Below are 7965 nucleotides of genomic sequence, written 5' to 3' on the forward strand. Positions count from 1 at the left end.
CTTGTAAGGCTATCAATCATTAATATCAAGAATTTTCAATTTTCAACCATTGTATCCAATGAACTTACGGGGGATGGTCAAGGCCATCAGTATGTTAATACTCAGGTCCACATTAAATCCAGGGGAAAGTTGCTGGCATCATTCTCAAATGGAAGTAAAGGGGGCAATAGAAAATGGTCAACAAAAAGTATAGTTTACCAAGATATAATTACAACCTATAATTTAATTTGATGCTAATAAACATAAAAACCAACATCACAAATGCATATGCATTTTTACACAGTTATTTGTACATACCATCTTAGGGTTCAAAAATCCCTATAGGGTTTTAAAATGTTTCCCAAAATACCTTCCCGAAACCCTCCCATGAGCATCTGAAGCCCCACGGTGAATGAGAATAGTGGCTTAAGGAAAACTCCACCCTTAATTTGGTGACAGAAAATGCACTCTTGCAAGAAGGTATTCTTTCCCCGCTATCCACACACCAGTTTGTGACCACTGCACATCTTCCCATTCAAGGTTCTCCTCCATCACCTGCCCACATGAAGCAATCAAGACTTTCCAATTAGGAGAAAACCAACACCCACCCCCCTCCAAAAAAAAATTATTTTATTACATAAAGTATCATTAAGTACTTCATAGCATGACAAACTAAGAATACTGTAGTCACATTCTTTTACTCTCAAGTCAATTCTTACACACCTTGACGATAGCTTTTGGTATAAAATGAATAAACATATGTTTTACTCTTAATCTTAAGCATGCAGGAGAGTTTTAGTTTAAATATCAAGAAGAAGGGTACCTCCAAATGTTCAAGGGATAGAGGAATCCCAATTGAACGCATGAATTTCTGAGGAAGGGGTTTCTTGCAACGAGACCACCGGAATACATCAACAACCATGGTCTCACGGTCAAGGCTTCTTTCACCATTTTGATGGAGCTTTTCTGACATTGCATCAGGTGCCTGATAAGTAGTCATTGTGTTGATCATCTTCTCACCATTGAAACAGAGCTCATACCTTCAAGTAACATCCCAAAGAACGTTAAAACAGACAAACAGAAACACAAGGAGAAAGAGAGGGGGGGGGGGGGGAGGGGAAGACAAAGAGACACAGTTCAATCATATGAATTTAGGTACTATGTAGCTATGTTTAGCTATGTAAGCCTTGGTGCAACGGTAAAAGGTTGCTCCTTTGTGACCAAGTGGTCACGGATTCAAGTCTGGAAACAGCCTCTTTGCAAAATAAAGGTAAGGCTGCATACATTATAACCCTCCCCAGACCCCGCAATGGCGGTAGCCTCATGCACTGGGTACACCAAAGTAAAGTAGCTATGTTTAGCATGGACCAACTTAGAACAAGTTTGTGTATCATGTAGAAAATATGTGGAGAAAGGAAGGTTAGTCGCACATTTTATCCAAATAGCAAGAGGTCAATTCCAGGTTAGCAATATTATCACTCTAGTCTGAAACCAGATAGAGAGAGAGAGAGAGAGAGATGGTCAATTTTTAAAGTAGTGTGTTGTCATTGTTTCAACTGTTCTTGGCACAATAGGCTTCAACTGTTCTAGGCACAATAGGCATGGCAAACAGTCCTAGCAACCTAAGGTTTCATATGGCTCGTGTGGACTACCAAAACTAAAATTTTCTTTCATCAATACTAACTCCTAAGATCCACTTTAAGTGGTCAAGAGTTGCTTCACAGTGTAACAGAGAGGCAACATGATCTTTTTACTTTATGGGGGACAAATATGTAACTTTCAGTATTTTAATCAGGGGTTCTTTAAGCAGGTTGTGGGTCCTATTTCTAAAAGGTAATATGTTTCCTTTTGATTCATTGGTCTACAAACATGTAACCTCCCCCACCCCACCCCCAAAAAAAATCACCACTAATATTTGGATTGATTTTGTTATGGAAAGCTATTGGTTGTAACCAAAGCTGTTTTCATCAGCCAAGGTGGCTGAGTTGTCTTCAAATTACAGCACATATGTAGACTTCTAATTTCCAAAATAATATATCCTCCTCCAACTCAAACTCAACTCAAAACCCCAACTAAGATTCAAAACTTTGACAATAAAAAGCATAAAAAAAAGCGATGCAAGAGCAACACAAAAAGTGGGGGTGGCTCCCAAAAAAGATTTTATGGTTTTACCTATGTCCAAATTTTGAAGGACTTAAAAACCTCAACTAGGGTCTATGGTTGGTTGAAAGAGAAAAAACTCACTGTCTAGGGTTGTTTTAGATTATTGTCATATGACTTATTCAAGTTAATCAACAAAAATATTTACCAAATGACAATAAGAAGAATTAATTTAATGTACCCAAGCATAGAAAGCACCAACTTGGACACGAACAACAAACACAGCCTTATCCCAACTTGGACACTATCAATGTTTATCTAAATAATATTATCTTGGTTAATGATCCCCTTCACGATCTGCCGCCCGGCCAAACCATTAACAATTATCAAAGCAGCAAAAGGAGAAGTCGTCTTCTTCCTTCGTGATATCAGAACTCAGCAGTAATATCTCCCAGCTTTGATTGATGGAACTCAGTCACTTGGAACCCAACCAAGCTAGAACTAACTTACCACCAGCAATCAACTGCAGAATGAGAATAAATTCTCTGAAACCTGGCTTGGCAGTACTTGCAGATGTGGTTCTGCAACTAACTTGGTATCTCACGTATAATGGAAGCTTTGGAGAGCTGTACCCTAGAATATGGGTCGCCTGCAGTAGCTTCACTTTCGACCACAATCACAAGACAAACAGAATCTGGTATCAGAGGATTTTCAGCAAGCTCTGCTCTGGTAGTTCGAAAAGCCGAATGCAGAGTGCACCGCAGGTTGACGATTATCTGCAACGATTCTCTGACAGAGATTGAGAAGGTTTCTCGGGAGGGAAGGTTTCGAACTATGAGACAGAGAGAGAGAGAGAGAACGCTGCAACCAAATCTAAATTTTCATTCCAAAAGTCTGTTCTCCAGGTGGGTTACATGCCCATTTTATAAAATATAAGTCCTCATCCTATCCAACTGAAATTCTCAAATAAACTTGGACTCTTACCTTCCCACAATTCTAATAACATGAAGAAAAGGATAAGTCCTAATTCCTACGCATAACTGCATCACACGGTCAATTAAAGAAAGGCTCAAACTTAACAGAACATTACCCATTTGTATATGAAGACACATACCTGTTTTTATGTGTTTCTAGATACAGAACTTCCCCCTTCTTCAGGCGAGCTGATGTATAAAGAGGTTTCTTAAGTCCCTTGTCGGCAACTATGCTTATACTGTATTTAATCCTGCAGCAATTTTCTCAAATAAATCAACCAGTAAGTGCATGAATAATTCCATATATGAATTGTAATGTACCTCCAGAAAACTTTGAAATAAAAAAAAATGTCATCTGGAGGGGAAAGAAAAATACTGCAAAGCAGGTGACAGCTCGACCAGGATTGCCAAACAAAAGACAGGAAATCATGAGGCATAAAGCTCAAACTCAGTCCAAATTAAAAAAGGAAATAAATTAAAGATGGGCAGAATAGAAAATCCACCGGGTGAGAAGGAGTGAGGGAAGGGACTAGAATGATAATTTCACCGCATACCAAAAAAAAAAAGGGTTAATTGCACAATCCAACTAAAAAGGGCTTCCAAAGTGGCCACCTACTTGTGCCACATGGAAGCATTATGGGCCAATTCCAACCGTTGGGTAGATAGGGTATGATCTTGATGGGCAACTTGTTAAATTTCATAGCCTAATCAATGACATAACATCCCATGAATTGGTATGCTTCCACTTGGCCCCATGGCCAGCTTGTTTCAGCTGAAATTTGACATGTGAGCAGGGGAACTTGGAGTCTACCAGTTCACAAAATTTGGGCCCCAATCAAACTGCCACATGGCAGATATTTAGACTGTACAGGAAACCCTTTCTTGGTGGGTCATTCAGGAAACTATAGCTCAAAAAAATAAACCTAAAAGAAACCGAAAGGCAAAGAAAGATTAAATTGAAAAGAAGGGAGAAAGAACTCCCAGCCACATCAGCAATACCCAAGCAGGGGCCATCACTTAGTGCAATGGTAAAAGCTTGGGCTGCCAATGTGAAGATGTGGGTTCAAGTTAGAGGGGTGCCACTCTCACTAACTAGATGCAACACAACCCATCGTAGATAACAGAATGAAACAAATTAAAACAAATAAGTACCCCACAATGACCATCCAACTAAAATACTTCAATTACAGCTACAATAAAAAGTCATTGTTACTGACAATCAAGAGCAAAGGTTTCATTATTACAATATTTTCTGAAATTTTTTCAACTAGCACAACGAATCTTTGCTTTGGAACATGGAAACACTCAAAAATTATTTCAGCAGCAACACAGGAAAGATAGCGTACAAGCATTTATCTGTCTTGATTTCACAACAAAAAGATTTGTAATGACATCAGGACAGAACTTCAGAGTTTCCTGATGATGGCTGACTGATAACACTCGATGTACAGCAGGTGATGATGCCGTTCAGCACATACTTCAGTTTGCTACCTAAGTGGACATTCAATGACAGAGCGAGCCATCTTATAGAAGGGAGAAATTGATGGGCTCAATTTAGACTCTAATGCAAGTAGTATGCAACAGTGATGCATTTCTATCATTTTGATTGTCAATGCAAAGAGCCAATGGGTTTTAGTGTAGATAAAAGAAGGAACACTTGTAATTATGTGGAATGAGCAAACACACGGCATTTTGTGCATTATTTTGAGAAGTGCAGGGCTATTGCATTTTCCTATATAAGAAATGAAATGAGATCATGTTAATAAGTTCCCTTCTTCTTTCTTCTAGAGGAATTGGTATATTAGAAAAACAAGAGGTGATCTAAGATATAACTCCAGGAACTCTCAAGTATTATTACTCTACGAGACACATACGTCTTTGTAAAAAGTATCTAAGCAGCATAAAAAACGAGCACCATACTTAAATAGACAATCAAGCATTCTGAATCTTTATTACTCTGAGAAGAATGTCTTTGTACAATATATGTACTCATCACTATTTTTATCGTTCAGTTTTCTCCTTTTATTTAACGATCCCTTTTGTGCCAGAGGTTCAGACACCCTGCCTCATGTCAGTCACCAAAAAATTCTTTTCATTATAATGAATTCAGAATACATCCATGATATACCATTTTTTTTTTTTTTGGGGGGGGGGGGTGTTGGTGGGGGTGGGGTGGGATAGAATAACCGGAATTTATTGGCCACTTCGCCTAAAAAACAATTGCACATGGTGCATACGAGTTTTAACAAGAACCGCATAACCCAGCATCAATAGACCCTTTCCCCAAAACCTTATCCATATGATGTACATAATAGACACAGCAAAAAAAATATTAACTAAGTATCTTTTTAAGAGAAAAGAAAATCTTGTGCTTGCCAAGTTTTTGTACTTCTAGCAGATGACAACAAAAGTTTGGTCTAATTTGGACCCAAAAAGAATATCAATCTTTGGTAGTAACTAAAGACACCGTTATTTTACCTTTTACTAAAAGGGAATATCAATCTTTGGTAGTAACTAAAGACACCGTTATTTTACCTTTTACTAAAAGGCCAGCATAAGATTTAAAATTTACAAGGAATGCCATTCCCTTTAGCTATGCATGGAGCACTTTCTCTCTAATTTTGACTCGCATACTTGCAATATAATCCAACTTGCTTGGAGCTTTCCTATCTCACTTGATTTTTCTGTAACCGAGAGGTGAGAGGTGTTTTTAAGAGTATGATTTCCCCGTTTAGAGACCGGAACCCTGAAGGAAGCAAGGTGGCAAACTCAATGGTACTTGCCAACCAGATATGTCGGTCCCCCTTTTGAAGGTTCTTCTCTCTTACAAAATTCAATTGCTTTAGGATCTCCCTCCCAAATCTAAGTTTGCTCAGTTCTTCCTGCTTGTGCCTGGAACCTCCCCAGGTTATCGTTGTCTAGAATCTCTTTAACAATAATTACATTTGTAGCTTTATTGACGCAAATTGTGGTTTTATTTGTTTACTATTTATATATCTACTATCTTTCTATTTCTATTTATTAATTTGAAGACACAACACACCCCCCCCCCCCCAAAATTCATTGAAGGAAAGAGACTTAAATCGAGATCTGAAGGGGGAGCTTTGAAATAATTTTTTAAGTAACCTTTTCTTTTGTAATGAATCTAATTTAATCTTATTTAGGGTGAGGTTATCTGGAGGCCCAAAATCTTCCGCGTGGCAGGTCGGATGGGGCCCAAATTTTGTGGATAGCTAGAACCCAGGTACCTACCCAAATGTCAAATTCCAGAACAATTGGAGCTGGCCAAGTGGCAAAATAAAGCTTAAAAAATGCAGGCTTACAGGAGGAAGTTGACACATGGCCAATGAAAACAACCAGATAAACGTATCTAGTTTAATAAAAAAAAAAAAAACTCTACAAATTAACCTAGAAAGGAAACCAATTGGATCCAAATTCAGAAAGTCACAGCAATAGGTATTGTCACAGAAAGTCAGAGGTATAAGTGAAAATTTTCATTGCATGCAATAAGTCTACTTTAAATCCTTACACTAACTAGTATAACAGAGACAGAACAACTAATTAGACACTAAACCCACCAACTACGCATGACGTAACTAAGCACATGGACAAACAGCATAATCAAGTCATCAACAGCATACAGGAAACATACCAAGGCTCATTGCATAAATTGTACTGTATTGTGACTTCTCGAACAAATCTTTGCTGTCGTAATGCATTCTACAGAAAAGGCACAAAATTGTTCATCAAATGGCGATGATCAGTGCTCAGTACGAAGTAAAACTTACCAAAGAGAGTGTCTACTCATGTAAGAGAATAAATAAATAAAACTTGAATACCTGATGTATTACAACAAAGTGATGGAAATTTACAAAACGTGAAATCACTCAAAAAGTAATGATGTTGCATGTGGGTGGCTGGATAGGTATAAACCATTCTGGAAACCCAGACCAAGATGAACCAAGCCCAAACTGGGATACTGGTCTAATAGGGGTTGGTACTTGGTAGGGGTTTTATTTTTAGCATTATTGTATTCTGTTAGAATAAGTAGTTTTACGCGATAGGGATGTTTTTGTCCTTTTTTAGGCTTGTTCTCCCTTAGCCGATTCTTGTTTGGGTATTCCTAATCTGAACCGGCAAGGGTAGCTTTCCTATTTCTAATCTGAATAGTTGTAACTCTTTGAATATAAATAAAGGGGCTTGGTAATCCATATTGATTACTCAAGCATTCAGTTCTAGGCCGTTTACATGGTATCAGAGCCAACTCTGATCTAGAAGAGCAGCTTTCTCGTTTTTTCAAGTTTTCTGTTCACCCTTCTCGATTTCTAGTTTCCTTCTTCTCCACCACTCTCGGTCTCTCTCTCTCATTCAGGGCAGCAACTATGAGGTGATCTAATGAAGATTTAGCTGCTACCCTCAATGTCACCTCATTGAAGATCAAATACACTTGGTGTGATCAGAATCTGCCGCAGGTTTCCTCCAACCTTGGGGATCGAGCTGCTAGTTCAACTCAAGCTTGATTTCTGTTTTTTTTTGGAGATTGATTCCCGCCATTATTGATCTACACCCTTCCCTGATTGAAGACTGCAGCTTTGAATCAACACCAATTCAGATTCAGCCCTGCGATATATCTGCATTCAGGTTTTTCCTAAATTTTCATAAATTTAGGGCTTTTTATTGGCTCATCAGAAGGAGCTAATTTTTGGAGGACATCTTCCCTAATACTAGAGGGAAACTCGACCTAAGTTTCAGCCTATTCTGACGGCTGAAAATTCTGCAATCTCAAAACCCAGGACTACTCGGTTTTGGTATCTCCCCTGCTAGGGTTTTTTATTTACTCATCAAAAGTTGCTGATTTTTTGAGGACTTATTACATACTACCTGAAGAGAATTCGATCTCAGTTTGAGCCTA

At 38.3% G+C, this 7965-nt stretch overlaps 1 long non-coding RNA gene across 1 annotated transcript; it reads right to left on the bottom strand.

The window, feature by feature from the left end:
• Positions 1 to 407: 407 nt before the first annotated feature.
• On the bottom strand, positions 408 to 6814 carry LOC122648349. The gene is made up of 4 exons (XR_006331059.1): positions 6706 to 6814; positions 3194 to 3304; positions 803 to 1019; positions 408 to 534 (listed from the first exon to the last, which is right to left on the bottom strand). It is a non-coding gene; the product is annotated as an uncharacterized LOC122648349 (long non-coding RNA).
• Positions 6815 to 7965: the final 1151 nt, after the last annotated feature.

Source organism: Telopea speciosissima, unplaced genomic scaffold (assembly GCF_018873765.1).
Source record: "Telopea speciosissima isolate NSW1024214 ecotype Mountain lineage unplaced genomic scaffold, Tspe_v1 Tspe_v1.0848, whole genome shotgun sequence".
NCBI classification, from domain to species: Eukaryota; Viridiplantae; Streptophyta; class Magnoliopsida; order Proteales; family Proteaceae; genus Telopea; species Telopea speciosissima.